Genomic DNA, 22,716 nt, shown 5'->3' with positions numbered 1-22,716 from the left:
CCAAAAAGATGCTTGCAGGACAGGCCATCAGAACTACCTGCAAAGGGAAATTATTTAAGCAAAACTACATTCCAACTTCTTTTAAAAAAGAGAGCATAAACTGAAGATGGTTAAAGATGGTTAAAGCAGTTGACCAGTTTAAGGTATGTTTTTGAATGAATCCTCTGTCCAAGTGAAAGCAAAGTAAAAGCAAAATGTGTTTTTTCCCCCACAAGACCCCCGCCATAAGTTGCTTTACATTTTTATATGTTGTTCCTGACAGTTTTTGAGAGTTTATTAATTTTTTTCTTTGTTGAGGTCAGGGCCAGTCAGCTGCTTAGACCCAGACATCTCCTGGTCACCCCTCACCTGAGTGGGCTAACCTTTACATTTTGTCTTGCAGCAAATGCAATCTCCCAGCGGCCCCGCCTGATGTCCTTCAGGCCGAGTCTGCCTGTGCCTAACAGAGTGAAATTGACCTGTAGTGAGGGCTCCCCACTCTGGCTAAATGATTTGATCATAGCCCCTGACAGCTGTTTGGCTGGGTAATTGCTTGTTTATTGAGGGAGAGAGGAGCAGGCTGGTGGTTGGCCAAAGGGACGGATGCTTGTGGTTTGCAGACAGCCGCTGTACCTCCCTACTGTTTTCAGGAGATAAGCTCTATCTCTTGCCAGCTAACACTCATTTTACCTCTCCCACTTTCCTGCTCGCTCTCATTTTTTCTGCTAGTGGCCACCAGTTCACTGTTTCACACACAGGGTTGAACAGAAAAAAAAAAACAATGAGAGCTCTCAAGCTCCGTGAAACAGCCCTCGAACTAGAGCCACGCTTGTAGAATTGGATAGATTTCACTGTGCAATTACTCTCAAATGTCAATTTCATGGCAGCCCACTTGCAGTGATATGCTAGACGGCGTGCCATCCGTAAAGTTTATGTGGTGGGGCCAACAGACTAGGCTTCAGTGTGATTTAATTGTTGGCCTGATCATGCTGGCATCACTTCCCTAACTGAGAAAATAAGACTCAATTCAATTTGGAATTCTTTTTTTTGTTTTGTCTTTATGTAATGCATGTATGTGTGTTGTGTGTGTGGAGGGTCTCTAAACCCCTCAGTCACAGTTTATTCCTAAGCAGGGTTGTAGCTGATAGAGCCCTTCCTAGAAAATTGCCAGCACACACCCATACCTACACAATAATGCAATTAAGAGTACAGTCCCTGACAAAAGTCTTGTCACTAATCTATTTCTCAGTCTTCTCAGTCTCCTCGGTGGTGGAATGAACTACCCCTTGAGGTCAGAACAGCTCTGTCACTGAGTATTTCCAAACGGCATCTCAAGACCTTCCTCTTTACAGAATATTTAGATTAACTTGTAAAATTCTTATTGTCTAACTTATATACAGAATCTACAACAAGAGTGAATAAAAAGATTGTATTCATAGTTAAGGGTCCTAATTAACTAGAACTGATCACTTCATCGATGGTAACTTGAAAGCACATTGTAAGTCGCTCTGGATAAGGGTGTCTGCCAAATGCCTTAAATGTAAATGTAAATGTAAATGTATTTTGTAGAAACACTTGCTATTTAACCTGATTTTTAATTAATCAATTGGTGTTAGAAATAGCTCATATGAAAAGCTAAAAACCCAAATGATGTTTAATGCATAATGTTTAATGAAGTGAATTAGTTTCACTGAAAAAAAGATTTATCATTTAATTAAGACAGAAAGGTTGTTTTGTCGCCTATACAGAAATTGAACAAATTTACTGCAAATAAAAAAATATGTCAGCAAATTAAGTAGATTTAAGTAAATTTAATTTCTTGTATGACTTCCATGAGCTTGTAGGACTGCATCCATGTGGTTTGGCAAGGATTCATACAATTTATTAATGAAGTCATCAGGAATAGCAAAGAAAGCAGTCTTGCATGCCTCCCAAAGTTCATCAATATTCTTTGGTTTCGTCTTCCATGCTTCCTCTTTCATCCTACCCCACACATGCTCAATGATGTTCATGTCTGGTGACTGAACTGGCCAATCCTGGAGCATCTTGATCTTCTTCGCCTTGAGGAACTTTGATGTGGAGATGGAAGTATGTGATGGAGCACCATCCTGCTGCAGAATTTGGCCTCTTTTATGTTTGGGAATATAAAAGGTAGCTAAGATTTCTTGATATTTCAGACTATTGATGTTGACTTCCACCCTGCAGATCTCTCGCACACCCCCATAGTGGATGTAACCCCAGACCATGATTTTTCCGCCACCAAACTTCACTGTTTTCTGAGAGAATCTCGGATCCATGCAGGCTCCAGTAGGTCTCCTGCAATATTTGCACAGTGGTGTAATTCCACAGAAGATTCATCTGAAAAATCCACCTTCTGCCACTTTTCCAGCGTCCACCCTTTTAGCAGGCTGTGGGCCTTGGCAAATGCCACACGTTTTTCAATTGTCTTTTGTTTAGTGCTGGCTTCTGGGCACTGATTCGACCATGGAGGCCATTTCGAGACAGAATGCAACAAACTGTTCTGGTTGATACAGGGACTTCAATGCATGATGCAGAAAAGTTGGTCCATGCATTTATTACATCAAGGTTAGATTACTGCAATGCATTACTGTCTGGATGCTCTAGCAGGTGCATGAGTAAACTCCAGCTAGTACAGAATGCTGCAGCCAGAGTTCTAACTAGAACTAGGAAATTTGACCACATCCCACCAGTCTTACAATCACTGCACTGGTTACACATCAAATTTAGGATTGACTACAAAATCATACTTTTGACCTATAAAGCTCTAAATGGTCTCGCCCCGCAATACCTGAGTGAACGTTTAGTTCTTTACAAACTGCCACACCCCCTTCGATCAATGGGTGCGGGGTCACTACTGGTACCAAAAGTACAGAAGGTCACAGCTGGGAGCAGATCCTTCTCCTATAGAGCTCCGCAGTTGTGGAACGGCTTGCCTGTCAGTGTCCGGGACTCAGACACATCCAATCCAATCTCAAAACCTATCTGTTTTCTCTGGCTTTTTGTTTTTTTGACACAGACAAAGTTAAATTCACCCTAGTTAGGCTGTCCTAGTTAGGGTACCGGGCCACTGTAGCACCAATATACCACAATTACCACATATTTCAGTATCGGTCGTACAGTGCCATCGTCTGCCGCTGCTTCTGTTTTGTTTTCTCCGAGACACGGAATCAAGCGCCCAGACTACTGGCAGACCCCAGTGAAGAGACCAGCAAATAAATCCTGGTTCCTGACAACTGCTAAACAAGGACATAGCATGAAATAAACCAGAGGGTCACCACAGCCACCACCACTGTTACAACTACAGCTTCAGGGATCTTCAAGTGGACCAGTAACATCATTGACACGTAATCTAGACCATGACACTGGACTACATTCTGGACTTCTCCAACCCTACAACTGTAGGACTTATTACTATATATGGAGCTCTGCTGCAGTGAAAAAAATGGGCTGGCCTTGGATTTGTCCTTGGACAAGTGACAAGACCTTTGTCAGGGACTGTATAGTCAATTTACATGCATGCATGGGAGAAAAGAGTAGAACCCAGAGGAAACCAGTGGCAACACAGTGATGTAAGGTCCAGACTGAGAACCTTGGAGGTTGATTATTGATTATGGAAATTATTTTGAGTGTATTTTTTGTTCTTATTTCTTGCTTTATAGAAGAAGGTGTACATTTTATATGCTATGTTAAAAAAACAAGGGTACCTCTGTGTGTTTTCACTTTCTGAACTGAACACTGAACTCTGTGTTCTCACCAGAATCAGGTCCCCAAACACACACATATTTAATTTGTAAGATTATATGTTTGAAACAGAACTTCAGGAAATAATAGAACTATGCTTAAAAATAAATATTTGTCAACTTTTCATACCCACAGAGTATGTTCACACACACACACACACACACACACACACACACAGTGTTGTGGTGTGTTTTATGCACACATGCAGATAGTGTCTCCCTTTGTGCCACTGGCATCAATAACTGCAGGTTATCAGCTTTGCTAGTGGCAGCGCTCCCCTCACATGGGGGTCCGTGTAAACAGGCATGCGGCGGTCAGCCCCAGCCCCCCAGCCCATTCAGGCACATTTATACTGGTGCTGGCTGCAATTTATCTAAATCTGTCAGTGCTTTCCTCAGTGCTTTTAATTTTGGGAAGATGAATGCAAACACAGGTATCTGGTGAACATCAGCCATTTTCTACAGTCATCCACAAACCACACACACAAATACAAACGGTTCCATAAACAAGGTAGAGAGGGAGGATAGAGAAACATAACTATTTTCTCAGAATTTCCCCTAAATACTAAAGTGTCTGTGCCAGTTCATCAGTACTTAAAACACTGAGGTGGAGCATTTTTCATTACAAGGTTACAAATCACATCTGGTGACTCAAAACCCTCCTGTAAGGGAGAAATGATCTGATTGTTTAGGAAAGCATTATACAGTGTGAGGTCTGAAACTATGTCTGGATATTGAATTGGAGTCATGCTTCTTTTCATATCCCATCATGGACCCATTCACAACCCATCATAACAACATCATTACAATTGGTACTCTCCTGCCCTCCCTCCAAGTCTTGAATATTTCATGATCCAGAAAATGAGTAGAAAAAAGATCGACATCTCAGATCCCACATCCCCTTGACATAACTTTAAAAAAAAACTCTACTCATGCTGATTCTGAAGTCTGCATATTAGAACCAGCCAACACAGCAACAGAATTACAACCAAATTTTTAAAAAATTATTTTTATTATATTTACATTTACATTACATTTACAGCATTTGGCAGGCGCCCTTATCCAGAGCGACTTACAACGTGCTTTCAAGTTACCATCGATGAAGAGATCAATTCCGGTTCACTAGGACCCCAACTATGAATACAGGATTGACTGTATTTGGGATAATATTTATATGTAGAGCAGGAGAAAAAACTGCTCCTTCCTTATTTCTCTGTCATATGTAATCGTCTTTATCATTTTGATTTACTTTGCATGATATCAGAGGTCGAGTCTACTGTCAGTCACCTACCAGTGAAGTAAAATAATCAAACGTTAGCTCAGTCCATTTAGTTTGATTTAAAAGTTGGACGAGGTCACCCTCATTTTTTACAACAAAGCTTCATTATTATGAAACACACAAAAACAAACACAAAACTGCCAAAAGAATGAATGTGGAGCTCCATGCTAGTCAAGAAACACACAATCTCGGCATTTAATTATGTTTAATTATGATCTGAAATCATTGGTGAGACTGAGATCTATTTTTTACTCTACATACACACAAAGAAGTTGTTAGTTAATATCTGGGCTGTAAAAATGTCCCTTCAATAGTGTCAGTATTTGTATTGGTGAAGGAGACAATCAAGCGCATGAATACATTTCTTTTCCCTTCATTGTTTCTTGTTTAATGGATAGATACTTGTTTAACAGATTAATACTGGTATTTTGACACAAGATTGGTATTTGATTGTAAAGTAAATAAGTAATTTTGCCCACCATACGTATTTGTATTACTGGAATAACTAATTCATTTAAGCATGTTATTAAAAACCTTAATTTTTAAAAGCAATTTATGTATAATAAAAAAGTAGCAACAAAGATGAGCCACACTGAACCAAAAGTACACCTTTACAACCTTATCGTATAGCAGCTATTGCATACATTGTTCATTAAAAATGAACAATTTTATTAGTAGTACCTAAATTAACATAATAATAATAATAATAATAATAATAATAATAATAATAATGATCTGTCGTGTTTTATTGAAGAAACACAGTTTTCATGTCGAACTCTATTGCTGTGCAAGAAGGACCTGACACTCGCAATATGGCGGACGCGCTGATGTGTGGTGTCAACGGGGCAACACAGCGAATGTGGCGAATGTATACACGGATCAGTAAACCAGACATATAGGATGTCTCCTTCGCAGTTAAACCTATCAGATAAATAATTCAACAAAGGAAACTATCATGTTCGTTCAGATAAAAAGGACAACGTTAAATTTAAAAATAAATGTAATGCTACAAAATGTTAAGGCCGTGGATTCAACTGTCTCGTTTAACAACGCGCAAAGTCTTTTTGAAAGACTTCAAAAATTACTAGCCACGAAGACCAAACCTTAAACCTCCAAAGGACTCGGCTCGTGATTTGAGGTCGTTAATTAGCTACGTTAGGTTTTTCTGTATTCAGTAAATAAATACGTCGCCTCGATTTCAGTCTTTACATTGCGCTACACATCACCACCATCATCATAACCATCGTGTCGTTTCAGAGTCTGGAGGCTCGAGTACCCGCATGATGTAATCATACAGGTGCGTCGCATGTAATTCATTCTAATTCTAATCCGCTGTTAGTTGCACAGTGAAGAGTAAAATTAAAATGGCAATCACAATTAGAAAATTGCGGAGTCAATTACAGCGCATTAGTGTGGCGCGCACAGGGAACAGGTTTCATTTGCTCTTTATTAATTTAATGAAGGACACAGTACAGCGCGCAGGGAACACCTTCTGTAGATAAGCTGCAATAATTACTCTAATGGGATTTCTACCACCCATCCCAACGCGCGGTGGCGCACGGATGGCCAGGCGGGAGAGAGCGCCACGTGGATGGGGAATGTGGCAAGCCTTTAAGGTCAAAATAATTAAATGTAAATGTTCCACCATATTTAAAAAAAAATCGTAAAAGACAGCGTTCAAACCACACACAACGCGGCGTTCAAACCACCACGACTGTCAAGTGTCACCCAGGATGGAGGTAGAATGGTGGTTTTATATTATAGTTATGTATTCTAATGATGTATAACTATAGATAACCATTATTATAATAATAATAACCATTATTATAATGGTTATGTGTGGTTATGTATTATAATGATGTCCACCTTGTGCTTTTCACCACCAATGAGGTTGAACTGCCACTCAATACCGCAAAAGGTCTGACCACATTAGTCAAAGACAGATGTCTAATGTAAATGATTGCACCCCATTGGTTCTATGATTTGTCTGTCTATAATTTCAATGGTTTATTTGAAAAAAAAAATCCAGAAAAATGCATTTCATAAATTCACATTATCATGAATGAAATAATTTTGATCCTTTTTGCAAAACGTGATTTAGTACTTGGTGGCAAAACTTTTGTTGGCAATCACAGAGGTCAGAGATTTCTTGTAGCTGCCCACAAGGTTTAAACATATCTAACAGGGGATGCTGTCCCACTCCTCTTTGCAGATCCTCTCCAAGCCATTTTCATGCCCTGGCTGGAGGAAGGAGGTTGTCATTCAACATTTGACACTAAATGATCTGATCCTCCCTTTGATGCAGTGCAGTTGTCCTGTCCCCTTGGCACAAAAAACATCCCCAAGGCATAATGTTTCCACCTCCATGTTTGACCGTGGGGATGGTGTTCTTGGAATCATAGGCAGCATTCCTCCTCCTCCAAACATGATGAGTTGAGCTGATGCCAAAGAGCTCAATTTTGGACTCATCTGACCACAACACTTTCATCCAGTCATCCTCTGAATCATTTAGTGGCAAACCTTTACATCTGCTTTCTTGAACAGGGAGCACTTGTGGGCTGCAGGATTTCAGTCCTTCGTGGTGTACGTGTTTTTAGGTCTTTAAAAAATTACATTTTAAAAGTAATTTTTTAAACCTTGTGCTGTGGTCCTTTATAGTCATTGCAATAAAATGTTTTAGATATGTGAATTTGATTTTTTTTATTTGACGTGTTTGTCTAATGAATTACTGTTTATGTAGATTTAGCAGTTAAAATAATTAAAAACGTGTATGCAATACATCACATAGTGACATGTAAGTAGATGTAAGCTAATGAACATTGTCCGTCTTATGAGTGTAACCGTTGAATTGTTTCTGAAATTTGTGACCCTGAAGGCTTGCCATAGAATGACGCCGCTGCTGCGCGCCGCGGACCCCGGGTTAATACGATCCCCTCGGGTCGAGCTCAGAAGGATAGGTAAGTACCCGACTTGTTCTGCGTTATCAGACGAGCCTCTGAGTACTGAGTTTGGAGAGCTGATGGTTTCCGCTGCGCACCGGGGCGCTGCGGGGGTCACCCCAGTGCTTTCTGTGCTACATAATGAAATTACAGCCCCGACCAATGGCTGCGGCGCCTGCGATATGTTTAATTCCCTAAACATGAAGAATTAATTACACATCTGCATTTAAAAAGCTAGAGCCTGTTGCGGTGTCACTGTGAAACCCCGCTCTTGGCGCAACGCATTCAAATCTCGAACAAAAGAAGCGCACTGTAATAGCTTTTTCTTTTCTGTCTCTGAGTGAATGTTGAATCTAGCTGCAGTTTGCGTTTTTGTTGTTTGGGCCATGCAGCAGGAAAACGAAGTGTGGAATGTGTCACATTCCTCAGTTGCTGGAACAAGAGTTGGTCCGAGGACCCTGCCCCTCTGAGCAATCAAGGGTACAAAACCACACACACACAACACACACACAGACAGAGAGAGAGAGACATCTACACATGCAGAAACAATGGGCTGTAATGGGGTCATCTTCACTCTAACATGATCCCAGTTGCACCCACACAAGTACCCAAACCCTTGAAAGTCAGCGTATAATAATATCGATCTGTTGTGAGAATTAATAATGACAGCAACTCACAGTGTATCTTGTTACTACGAGAAAACCTAGTCTGGCTAACATCTGAAGATAAACAGATTTGAAGGGAACTGTGGAGCAGACCAAGACCAGACCAAACTGAAAACATTTTATTTCCAACACCATCTCCCACCGACACTCCTGCTCCTGAAGTACTAACAGGTAGTGTGAGTGTTAGAGATCAAGGCCACAAATAAAATTAACAAAGCCCACACCAGCAGAGCTCCACTGCTATTGTCCATTCAACCAGTCATAAATTACTGGCTTGTGGACACCACCACATAGATAGTACCATGTGTGTGCATGTGTCTGTGTGTGAGAGAGATAGAGAAGAGGTTAAAATCACAAATCGAAAATCTTTTTGTTAAGCATTTTGAGGAATTTAGGCATTGGCAGTAACTCTCTGTGTTTGTTATTATTACAACCTACTGGACTAATCCAGAAAATCAAATGACATCATACATTGAACCACTGTAGATAAACACATACACACACACACACACACACTGGATGATGCATAGCCATTAGCAGTGCGCTATCCGCTATCTCCCCAAACAGATTTTGACTCTTTATATCACATTAATGCTGACTGGTGACTTAATTCAACGCAGGCAGCAGGAGACAGAAGCTAATGGCGGCAGGCTGCAGTAGCTGCAGTCAATTGACCCCAGGGCAAATCACTTGACCCCTGGCTCTCTGAAGCCTGCTGCACTATGAGCCCTAGGAGATGGCAACATACAACACACACAATATAACACACACTTATGTTTACACACTCACTTAAAAGACACAAACCAAACATTATGATGCCGTTTTAGGGCTACTGATAAACAAATGTCATAGAATTACAAGATCACAACCAAAGTATTAGGATAATGAAGTTATAACCTAAGAAGAATTATATGGAGGGTTAATGACATTCGCTGATGATTTAGTTGAGTTATACTCAAGGAAATCTTCTGGTAGATCAGTACAAAATCATTGTAAGTATTAGAAGACTCCTAACTGTTTAATGTTAATGTTTTAATTAGGACATTATTCTCAAAATGTGATTTTTTAAATCAGTCATGTAAAGTCATGTATACAAAAACTGGAGCATTTATTTGACTTTGCCAGGAAACTCTTCCCTTCTTGGTGTTATTGTGAGCATGCTGTGTGTGTTTTCACCTGATAAGAACACAGCAACATAGCATATACTGAGGGCGAATGTTTAATGATTGTTAATGAGTGTTTAATATGATTATCCTTTGAGGACAGGAGATTTTATGATTAACATCCTGAATCAGTCTACTAGTCATAATGTTAAATGGCGTGCATGTCACAGCCTGTTTCTTGTATGTGTTGGTTGCACATTTTTCCGAATGTGTAGTGCTGCTTCTGTAGGTCATGGAGGATACATGCTTAACCAGTAACCATTTATCAAGTTACACTTGATAATTACAATTGCCTAATATGAATCAGATAGTTAATTACTAGTGCTGTAAAATGCTAAAAATTTTGTTTGAATAGATTATCTCTCAATATTGTAGTGTAGTTGAAAAGGCAAAATTCATGCTTCTAAACTTATTTCTTTATATTTTTTGATGACACAGCTCTTAAAATGACAGTTTGTTGTTGATTATGATAATAATAATAATGGTAATAATAATAAAATGGCTATTATTATGTAGAATTTTTGACATACATTAATTAATGTCAATATTTTGTGTTTAAACAGTGATTTAGAGCGGAAGGCGCTGCTCTCCATAGCTCTGTCCTCACAGCGCTAATCAGATTTGATAATCCAGTGAGTATTAGTGTCAGGAAGATGAGAGAAATCCCAGCAATTACAAGAAGAAGGAAGTCATTAGGCACAGTCACACCGTCATGGGCACAGACACCCTCACTCAGCATGGACATAGTGGAAATCATCAGAACTCTTTTTAGTGAAAATATATACAAGTTCCTAGTGAGTCTGTTTAGTGAGCGAGAACACACACTTACATATTTGAAATGTCTTAAATATAGAATGTCTGCTTAAATGTGTAATGACAATTTATAACTTTTAAAACTTTTAACCTCTTTATAATCACTAAGCTTTTTTACCAGTTGTGGTAAAAAAAATTGCTCCACTTTTTAATGAAAAATGAAGTTTTTGTGTTTTTGTGAGGAAAGCTGGTTCCCATACAGATATAAATGCAGGCCCAAACACACACACACAGACTCTCTGGGAGCATGTGCAGTCTCTCAGAAAGCTCTCAGAGAGCAGCAGTAGCTCTTTGGAGAATCAGTGATCCTTTGTACTGCAGTGGCCTGGGGCACGCCATCCCTCTGTCAGTAGATACAGCCTGTTTAAATGCTCCATTGGAGAGAGATTAAAGTTTATGCAAGGTCACTAGGGATGTGATAATTATAATCACAGCTTTTTGGCTCTGCAATGACAGCCATTTATTATTTTCACTTGAGTAATTCCCAAGGCCCAGGGATGTTGACAAGCGTGTGCTGATTTAGTAGCCCTGCCGCCCAGCCTGCTGCTCCCTTGGAGGCTGTCGCTGCAGTCACACCTCCTGCCAGCCATGCGGGAATAAGAGCAGCCAGGGAGACCCTCACAGCAGAGGGGGGAGAGGGTTCAATCAGATGAAGGCACTGTAGCACATCCTGTAGCCACTACAGACCACTGCCATGTGCAGTCACCAGCACAGCAGCACTAACTAGTTCAGTTATTTTCACCAGTATAGTCACCACTACAACAGCCCTAATCAGTGCGCCTCAGACATCTGTACAACTCAACCAATAGTATACCAGCTACACTAACCAGCACCACCACCAGCACAGCAGTAATAACCAGCATAGCTGTGGAATTATGTTTTCTCCTGATATTAGTATGTGTTGTTGTTTAACTCATGATCATGCAAGTTTTCTTGGATCTGAAACATGTTTTTGTGTAGTAGTGACCAGAACCCCAGGTCATAAAAAAAGAGAGAGCGCATTAACTATAAAATGCTAATCCCAATTTGATTTGTGTGATATGTGAGTAAAGTGGTAAAGTGGTCTGAATTGATTTAAAATAAACTTTAAATGTACAAGAGAAAAGAGGGTGCAGATAATTACATCATTTAAGAAATTGATTGCAGAAGAGTCAATGCAAAGCTTTCGGAAACTTTAGATAAAGTGCAATAAGGCCCATTTTAGGGACCATTGATGCTGACATTGACCAAAGAGAGATACAATTTTTCAAACAACACACAAAAAGGTGAAAGCGAATAATCAAGAGTGGTCCAGAGGTACAATAGGTGACGGAATTAGGGCCAACAAAAGATTTCATTAAGCCAAACAAGGCTTAACTGGAAAATCAATATGTCATAATTAAAGCCCGGTTCCTGTCTTCAGAGCACTGAAAAAGACCAGGAAAAGAGACTTATTTGGACTAAATGATGGCTTGGTTATTAAGATTCAACGATAAATTGACAAAGGACACCATTCGATACAGGTCTCTGTCTACTTCTCTTTTCTTTCAGTCCAGGTTAGAATATGAAATTAATAGCAGTGAATAGATGTGAATAGTCAGTGGGATGGGAAGGGAAATGCACAGTGTTCAGAAGTGCAGAAGTGCACATGAGTGTAAATTTACATATGAGTTGGGGATGTGTCACATTCAGAGCATGAGCCCTCGAACAATGAAAACCAGCTTTTGATTGAATCTTGTTTGAATCCACTTCATATGCGCGGGTGCACACAGACATTTGACTATTGCATTTGATAGCCAAGATAACCCTTCTGTATAATTCACTGAAGCTGGTTTTCCTGTGATGTGGAGTGCTGGCACATATTTCAGCTGCTTTTCCGCTCTGATCATTTTTCCCGCTAATGCTTCCATTTCATTTGACACCATAGCATGATTAGTTTGGTGGAATACCTCTGATCAGTCTCTGTGATGGAGCCGTTCACATGTGTTCTATGTGAAAAGATTTGGCCTGCCTTTGGAAACAGTCTTGGTCCCAGCTTCTTTGAGAGCTGAACACCTTCATACAGACCTAACCAATGAACAGATTCCTTCTGCCTCATCGGAATTTTATGAATGATGCAATATTTTTCTTCGTACACTCTTAAGGCTTGCATGATTCACATTGCTTTCCAGTCGTTAGTGACATGCATGTGAATGCTGCAGTATTAAATAATTGCTTAGGTCACTTTCAGGTTCCATCAGAGCATGCATTTGCTTTGTATTGTTTCTATAAATGTCTGTACATTTGCATTTACATTTGGCAGACACTCTTATCCAGAGGGACTTACAACATGCTTCTAGATGAGTGTCTTCCTTTTACCTTCAGAGATGGAGGGACCAGGCAAGCAGTACTGGAGGCTCGGAGAATACGAGGTGCAGTGCAAGGTATAATAAGGGCTGTGAGGTAGGACGGTACATCTCCATGTTTGCCTTTGTAGGCCAGCATCAGTTTTTTAATCTGATGCGTGCAGCTACTAGGAGCCAGTGGAGGGAACGTATCAGTGGGGTGGTGTGGGAGAATTTGGGAAGAATTCGGAAGAATTTGAAGATCAGTCGTGCTGCTGCATTTTGTATTAGTTGTAGAGATCAGATGGTACATAGAGGTAGACCAGCTAGAAGGGAGTTGCAGTAATACAGTTGTCTGATATTATAGAGATGGAATCTACATGAGCAGGAAAGATTGCTTATGTAAGTCGAGAAGGAGAGTTGGTTGTCTATTGTTACTCCAAGGTTGCGGGCTGTTGTAGAAGGAGAGAGCTGAGAGTTGTCCAGGTAAATAGCAAGATCCTGATGTAGTGAAGAATCTGCTGGAATGAATATTATTTCAGTTTTGGTGGGATTGAGTTTGAGGTCATGGGCTGCCATCCAAGATGAGATATCAGTTAGACATGCAGAGATTTTGGAAGCAGCATGTAGATCTGAGGGAGGAAAAGAGAAGATGAGTTGTGTGTCGTCGACATAGCAGTGGTAGGATAATCCATGTGAGGAATGACCTCACCAAGTGATCTTGTGTAGAGGGAGAAAAGGAGAGGACCAAGTACTGAGCCTTGAGGGACACCATTGTAGAGTCTATGTGAGGCAGAGGTGGAACTTTTCAAAGTCATTTGGTAAGATCGTTCATCAAGGTAGAAAGCAAACCACTGCCGTGCTGAGCCCTGAATTCCATGCCTCTTCAGGATAGACAAGGGAGTCTTGTGGTTAACTGTGTCAAATGCTGCAGAGAGGTCAAGGAGAATAAGTACCGATGACAGTTTTGCTGATCTGGCCGCATGTAGCTTCTCAGTAACAGCCAGAAGGACAGTCTCCGTAGAATGAGCTGTTTTGGAGTCATAGTGGTTAGGATCCTGGAGGTTTATGACATGATAGCTGATTGTATACACTGTGCTCAAGGATTTTAGAAAGAAATGAGAGAAACTGGTCGGAAATCCCAGTGGTGGGATCCTTTAGGATTGGAAGAACCCTATTTTAAAGGCAGATGGTACATGGCCGGATGTGTTTATGATATAAGAAATGACAGGGATGAGGTCAGGAGAGATGGTCTGGAGCATTGCGGAAGGGATTGGACCTAGTGGACAGGTGGTTGGATTACCTGTAGATATGATCTGAATGATGTCATCTGATGTGGTCTTAGAAAACTGATTTAGAGCAATTGTAGAATCCTTAGAGGATAGAGTAGGATTTGTGGTGGAGAATGTCTTACAGATTTGTTCAAGGGGGAGTCGGAGGGCTTGAATTGAGACAAGAATATGTTGTGGAGTTTTTGAGGGTTGTGGGCAACCCTGTACAATCTGAAAGTGAAAATGAAGTGATTGTCATTGTGATACACAGCACAGCACACAGTGCAAACAATGAAATGAGTCCTCTGTTTTTAACCATCACCCTTTGGTAAGCAATGGAGAGCCATGACAGGCACCCGGGAGTAGCATGTGTGGACAGTGCTTTGCTTAGTGGCACCTCAGTGGCACCTTGGTGGATCGGGATTCGAACCGGCAACCTTCTGATTACGGGGCCGCTTCCTTAACCATATAATTGTAGTGAATTGTGCTTATTGTACAGAATTGTACTACATAATACATAATACATGTACATAATACATACTTCACTATATAATTGTATTAATTTTGTGTTTGAACATGGCAGAATAAAGCTAAACCAGATCAACTGAAGCCATTACTGATCATAAGACTACCTTCACTGGCATGTAAAAGTGGGAATATGCATGATGAGTTCATTGCTTCATGTGCTCCCCTTAATACATTGATGGACCCATCCAACACTGCAGTAGGGTGAATCTGGACTGTTTTTATTATTATTATTATAATTATTATTATTAAAACAAGTGTTATTTTTACTTAGCCACACAGTTGTAGAAAACAAATGTTTTCACATTTATGTGATCTCTGATAATGGTTATAAAAAATGATGGTTTACCACTATCCTTCTATTTTTTATATATGTTGGACAGTTCATAATCTATTTATAATCAGAGTTTTTAATTTGTTTTATATATGACAATAATCTTACTCTTCTGTAATGCACTGACATCTTTTCTACATGGTATGATCTTCACTGCATGACACCTGTCAAATGCTCTTGCCTATTTGCTGATTTAAATCCAGGTAGTGACTTTCTGGGGGCCACTCAGTGTATAAAATACAGCAAATGTAAAAAGCATTCCAACAAAAGGGTGGAAATTTTAGTGCTACCACAATAGCCCAAAGCTCTGAGCAAAATCAATACATGGGTTGTCTCTGAAAACCAGTCTATATTTTATCAGTCAACATCCCCATTAATTAGTTCTTATCAATTAATAGACCTGTGACTGTCAAAAGCCTTAGTAATCAATTGAGATGGTGTGACCAGAATTAAGCAAGAATGGGGCAGGTCACCAGGTTAACAGACCATCAGCATCAAACAGCATTTAAATACAATAGCTAGTTTTAATTAATTAACACTAGAATCTAAGCATATGCACTAGCACAAATATATGATCAACATATGTGTGTGTGTGTCTGTGTGTGTGTGTGTGTGTGTGTGTGTGTGTGTGTGTGTGTGTGTGTGTGTGTGTGTGTAAATATACACCTGTGGTAAATTCATATGAATGAACATGATTTCGAATGGCACACACTTGTCTATGTGACGCCTCACAGTTGACAGTGTCTATCAGAACAGAAACCAAACAATGAAGCCCAAGGAATTGTCTGGCACATACAATTCCATATTGTCTGATACAAAATGACTTTGGTAGCATTACAAGTCCCAAAAAGCATTTATATTATTAGGTCAGAAACCACCAGGACCCTCCCTAGATATGACTGCCTAAACTGAGTAATGCTTTTTTTAAACTAGTTTTATTTTCCCAAACTGATCCAAATGAGAAGGCAAAGAACAGTCAGTTATTCGGAATTCAGGCGATTTAGAATAGCTAGCAGCAGCAACGGGAGTTAAACCATGAATGTTGAGTGTGCAAATGAGCCCACAGACAACAAAATCTGCTTTCAGGATGTAGTCTGTGGGGTCGTTCAGGCACATACTCTTAGCCATGACAATAAGGATCATGGGCATGCCTCACAGAGACAGCGGGTATAGTTAGGGCCAGGGACCCCAAATCATATTCTGTTAATGGATGTGATAAACAAAAAATGCTTGCTTAGCTGCTGAGAGGTGATTAGGTCATCATCATCTCCCTTCGGTGGCTCCGGTTATGGGCTGCCACAGCGAATCAACCAGGTCTGGTTTTCCATACAATTCAATCGGGAAAGGTTTCAAACATTTGTAACTGATTATTAATACGTTCACCAAAGGACATGACACCTCAGTAATATATTGATTTATCTACAGAGGTCATTAACACCATTTTCCCTCTTTAGGTTAGAAAATGGGGGGTTGTTTGCCGGGATTAAGAGCATTATAAATGTAATCTCTGTGCAGGATGGCAAATTGATAATACATTAACACACATACAAGCTCATTCAGCTAAGAATTTCTCCAAATTGGTGAGAGAGTAAAAGAAAGAACGGGATAAGAAATGTTATGCTAAGCAATATTAATAAGTGATTTGGCAAGATCAACAGAAGTGCATTAAGGCTGATATGTAAAGACGCAGATCCTTTTGTGGCAATGATGGCTCTATCATTTTTTGGGTAATATCATTTTTGAATTAAATTTTATGGGTCATTACTTTCAGCATGGACTGTCTGTAATGGAATCTGAAGCAAGACATTGAGATGGGGCACTTCGCTCAGACCTTATTTATTTCTAATTCTCTGTGAGATTGGGATGGCTTATCATTGCTTATATTTACACATAGAAAGTCAGTCACCATTTGGTGAGAAGATGACTGCAACGAACAATTAAGTTCTGATTGGATACATCCAGTCTATTGTGAAGATGGAATACAATTTAAGTTCCTTTAGCTCTAGTAATAACTGAAGGAAGGAACTGGCTCAGGCACACTGTTGTAGCACTTAAAGAGAAAATTTCAGAAATTAAAGAGAAAATCATGATAATGATGCCATTTAACTATTATAATTGACATAAATGTGATATCATGTTCTACATTTTGTGTTTATCTTCTTTCAACAAGACCATAACAAAAGAGCATTTGGTTCATTGCTTCATGTGGGTTTTTTTTACATAACAGTGAGCAAATTCTTTGGTGGCAAAGCTCTGGAACACTGTCCTTGGAAGGCTCTGGATCACTGTCCTTGGAACAAAAATGTGTATTGATTTCTGAGGACTTTTCAGTGCACCAACTGTAATAATACTGTACTTTGCTTTGTTCTAAAGGAGAGCAGATGCAGGTCTTCAGAAGAACCTCACTGTGTTCTCTTCCTCTGTTCGGGAGGGGTAAGAAAGGCTCCCATGGGCCTGTTGGTCCTTCACTGTCACAAGGTCAGAGGATGGTTTTAATTGTGGTAGACCGTTATGTGTTTTCATGGGCTCTGCTGTGATAAATGACTCATTGGCTGAAAAGCTAGTCTATATAAACAAGCTTATCACACAGGGTGGCGGTGAAAAATGAGTTGTTAGTATCATTGTTAATCACAGTAATTGTTAGTGTTAGAGGGCTGATTTTCAGCAGTTCCCCATTACTGATTTAATTTCTTCCATATTAAAACTCTGCTGCTCTTTCCCTGCACCCTCTTCCATACCATTCTCCTAATTAGTTATTTTTAGCCCTTGCGTCTCATACTGCTGCTATCAGCGAGATAAAGGGAATTGGTTGTCTGACCATTCAGACGTTTTAGTGTTGCAACACTGTGCTACTGAATGGCGGAGAAACCGCACTGTGCCCATTCAGGATTACACGACTAATCAAAACTATTTCATCAATGCAGTGGAACAATAAGGTAAGATAGCTTTAATTCCTAATTAACTATATGCCTTTCATCCCAAAATATCACTTAAATGAATTTCTTTTGTGTCAGTGTGCTGCTGTAGCTGAATGTCGAGGGTGGGGCTTGACCTGTTCTGGTATACAGGAGCTACATTTGAGGAATGTCTAAGAAATACTTTGCATTTTGTGTTCTTTAGTATGTTACCCAGTGTTTATGCTTTAAATGTTTTTTTGTGATTGCCGAAACAGAATGCCTCAGTTGCTACCTGGGAAGTTATTAATCTTTAATCAGGTTTGTAACAAAATTAGGTTTTAGCTTCTCCAGGTCTCTGACGTTATTAATTAATTGTCACAATTGTGCTAATTGTGACAATTAATTGTGACAGCAATATTGCAACAGCCTCACACAGATTAACATACATATGGTTATTACAACATCAATGGAACTCACAAACACACAGATTAACTGACTATTACTAATTCAACCCTTTAATCAGCTATACAGAGCTGTTAATGTTGCTAACGAGCTAAACCGATCAGTTAACAAACCACCAGCTTCACAGACCAGTTAGCCATATACAAAGAGCCACACAAACCTCATCCACAACCTCAGCCTCATTTACCAGAAAATCTTCAAGAATCTACAATTTTATTTTGCCCCACCATCCAACCCAGTTTTCCACAAACTCTGGACTGTCTCTGTTCCTGTCACCTCCACCATTTATGATGCCCAAGGATATCACAAGCAACCCCCAATATTAGGAACAGTATCAGCTTGAAAACTGGTGCTACCAAGGTGGGGATACAGAAGATAAAGCAAACCTATACTTAATTTATGTCTGGACTGAAACTGGCAGGTGAGATTGATGTAAGGTAATCCATACAGGGATCTGAAATACAAATGACAGATATTGTATGTTGTGTGTGTGTGTGTGTGTGTGTGTGTGTGTGTGTATATGTGTGAATAATGTGTTCAGGAATTTGACACAGTGCCACACACAGCATTTACATTTACAACATTTATCAGACGCCCTAATCCAGAGCGACTTACAATCAGCAATTAAGTAAGTGTCTTGCTCAGGGACACAATGGTACTAAGCGGGATTTGAACCTGGGTCTTCGGGTTCATAGGCGAGTGTGTTACCCACTAGGCTACTACCACCCTAACACAAGCCTCTTGGTCGCAAAGGAGATTAAAGAGGGACATGATCAAGCCATATATGATATGAACAGGTCTGATAATGGTCATGGTCTTCCTATTTGCATAGCGTAGTTCAAGTGACTTAATACTAACAATACTAAAGTGGGACGGGAAATGTGTCCTCATATCTGGTTACAGCAATGTCCACATTTCTAGCAGACAGCTCATAATAGAGGATAAACAGTAACTTCACATTAGCTTTCCAATTGATCCTTAACATACCTGCATCATAGAAGGATTTAGGTTCCCATTTCATGATTTTAATTAAAGATAAGTTCCTCTCTGTCTGAGTCCATGCTTAGTTTACTAATCTTTATTCAATACATCCATATGTTGGAGGTAGGAGGCTAATGTGTGAACAGGGAAAATATTGAAACCCATTGCATTTCTTTTGGAGTTAATCAATTCCAGATTGACTGCACTTAACATGCAAATGCTGTTGGTGTCAAAATCCCTTCCCTGGCAACTCTGGCGGTGGTCCCAGGAAATGTCAATCCACTAGTAATGGTTTGATGCAAACAAACCAGGGGCTTCCCTGCAACTCACTTCATGTGGTGTCACAATTGTTACTGTCCTCCTTGCTTATTCATGGACAGGATTTGATCCTTGAAAACAATTTTTTTTGGTTTGAAGTAGGGTGTGTGATATCTTGATAATCAATATCAATATATTTTCATATGAGAAATAAGATATTGTTTATAGCAATATATTCTATGATGCGTTAAATGAGATGCGGGTTTGCTTTTTTGTTTTTGCCATTAGCATGGCGACAAAAAAACATCAGAAAGAAAATAAAAACATATATTTAGGTGGTTTGGACTCAGAATATCTCATATTGCACTGACCACTGATATGTTGCTTTGCAGTGTGTGACAGTAGTAAATATTTTCTGTGCTCTATATCTTTTTTATTTACAATGCTGAGAAAGACTTTATCATTCAGTTAAAACTGTTATGTATAAACAGGCACTGTTTCATTTTTCATTGATTTCAGTAATTTGTAGCTGTCCTCATTGATGGTTCTAGTGATTTACAATACAGTGATCCAAGATGTCATTGTCTGCTCAATGTAAGAGGTTACACTAGCCTGGTAGATCATGTTAAACCAGTGGTTTCACTACCTTGAACCTTGGAGGTCTACCAGGTCTACTTGGAAGTCTACTTCAATTCAATAAATGCAATTTATTATGATTAGAGTGTTCTTGTGTTCATCAAGCTTGAGGGAATACATGTAGTGCCTGTGTTGCTAAAGACCTTTACGTTCAGTTCTGCACTGGAAACACAAAGTCTGATGTTGGTGAGAAAAAAAAATCAATAAAAATGGCACAATGTGTTAGAGGCCACTGATATTTTTCAATTACACATTTCCACAGCGCTATAGACAGAACATGTTTGTTAAAGATGCAATAGATGAACACGGCATGTGGCAAGATCAGAAGAGAGTGGAATAATCGCAGTGTTTTACAAGGTAAGCATTTCTGAATTGATTGGTTAAACAGCACTCAGACAGGCGCAGAATTAGAGGCTGTTTTATTCTCAGGCCTACTGAGACCAGCTGTAATTATCAGAGAAAGCATTAGTCTGTGGCTGTGAATAATTCACTACAGCACTGAAGCCATTTGAACAGCATGGAGAGGCTGCGTCCTGCCCACGGTTCCCCACCGAGGTGACATTTCAGGTGTTTAATCAGCAATTACACCATGACCTGGCCCCTGGCCCGCATGTGGACCCTGCTGGGGAGTTAATAGAGGGAAATAACAACACAGAAGGAAAAAGAAAATGGAAAATGTTAAAAAACAATTCTCTAATGGAATGAAACAGTAAGATGGCTGAATGTCACCACCATTGTGCAGCAGTGTCTTCAGCAAGGAATATCCCTGTTGACTTTCATGTAGATCAACAGAAACCCTGCGTTCAGGCACATTTCAGGGCAGTAAATTGCTGCTACTTTTATTAGAATTAAGAATCTAATGCTTTATCATTATCTTACCATTAACTGTCAGTAGCCCTGGACTACAAGGCCAGACAGTTCCTCTCCTGCTCAAAAAGAGAACTTTTCAGAGCGATAAGAAGCATTTGAGTGCAGTTTAAAACAATAGTTTTCATATGTGTGTGTGGAGATACTGGTCTAAGAAACAGAATTTAATGGATTAGCATGATTTGGGCAGCCGTTGATTGTATCTGACTGAAAATATTTGAGAGCCACCAGGGGCCCTTCAGATGTTATGATATGGTCAATTCAGCCCTCCGAGCATCCTGCTGCAATGCCTGTGATAGAAATTGAATTGATATTTTGTAAACTTCATTTTTGGATAATGTAATCTGACAGGGACAAATGCAACCGATGAATTGTTTTCAAACGGACACCAAATGAAAGTTATTACAGAGGTAAATGCACATTTCTTTGTCTTCTCTTGGCTGGCTGCCCCATTGTTTTTTGCCAGTCCTGTTAGTGCCTGAATATGTATCCATTTACAGCGTAATTGAATTGATGCTGTCACACGTGGGGGCAGCAGAGATGCTGCCGGGGCGAATGGCCCAGGTGATTGAATTGGAAGAAGAGGAGAAAAAATTTCCTTTGCCACACACCCCTCTAGGTCACCACACCATCATATGAAAGACACAGCTCACTGTTTTTCTGATTACAGCCATGGCCACAATTGTCTTTCCAATAATCTGGCCTGCTGATAAAGCGCAGACTGTTTCAATTCAGCAGGCACCAGCCCAAACCTCAGATGTGCCACATATTAATTTCCTTTGCCGTAAAATTTGCTCAGCTTTAGTTCAGTTTCAGTTAGGCGGATTGATGAAAGTGGCAAAAGGATACGACATTTACTGATTCTCTCTTTTCACCTTTGATTAGGACCACTTGTGAATTATTCCTTTGCTGTCAGTGTGCTATTAAGCTTGTAGGAGAAAAGGTGGGTGTGGGGGTGTCAGAGTTGAGTTGAGCTGCATTGCATTCAACAGTCAACAGCACAGCAGGACAGAGGAACTCCACACTGTCTACCAGGCCGATTACTACATATTTTCCCATGGTTCATGTGCACTGCAATGCAGGGGGGCTTTATGAATCACAAATCTGCTGCAAAATTTTCTTTTAAAACTGATGGATACATCTTTATTTTGTGGCTGAAAGTGTCAAGTGACCTTAATTTCATGAAAGGGGATGACTGAGTAAGAGCTCGAAGTAAATGAGGGCTGACACTTTTAATTGAATTGTCTGTGGAAATTTTTTTATTATAAAGACAATTATTTCATAAACAGTGAAAGAGTGTCCTGCCACCTTTACCCCGTCACAGGGTCCTTTTGTGTGCATTAAGGCCATAGTAAAAATCATAATAAAAGAGTGATAAGTGTTCTGGTATGGAAAGGTTCGTCTTATAATAATCATTCTGCAGACCAGCATCACACTCAAAAATGCACATTTTGTCTTTTTCAATTAGGGTTTAATGCACTACAACACTTTTTGTACTACACTAATGAAGAATTAAAGTGGCCATTGACTTATAACAACAATTCCTGACCCTGCTTGCACTGATCTTTCCTAAAGGTTTAAAT

General features: G+C 39.8%; 1 protein-coding gene across 5 annotated transcripts in view; it reads left to right on the top strand.

Annotated features, from left to right (window-relative positions):
- Nucleotides 1–22,716, top strand: part of uvssa (UV-stimulated scaffold protein A) — a 90,319-nt gene that overhangs the window by 38,725 nt on the left and 28,878 nt on the right. For all 5 annotated transcript variants that reach the window (XR_003751815.1, XR_003751816.1, XR_003751818.1 and 2 more), the window contains exon 12: nucleotides 7,895–7,976. The gene's annotated coding sequence lies outside the window, so the exon portion shown is untranslated. The remainder of the gene's footprint in view (nucleotides 1–7,894; nucleotides 7,977–22,716) is intronic.

The sequence above is a fragment of the Denticeps clupeoides genome, chromosome 14 (genome assembly GCF_900700375.1).
Source record: "Denticeps clupeoides chromosome 14, fDenClu1.1, whole genome shotgun sequence".
Taxonomy (NCBI): Eukaryota; Metazoa; Chordata; class Actinopteri; order Clupeiformes; family Denticipitidae; genus Denticeps; species Denticeps clupeoides.
Note: the sequence above shows the minus strand (reverse complement) of the source record. Positions and strands in the feature narration are given on the sequence as shown.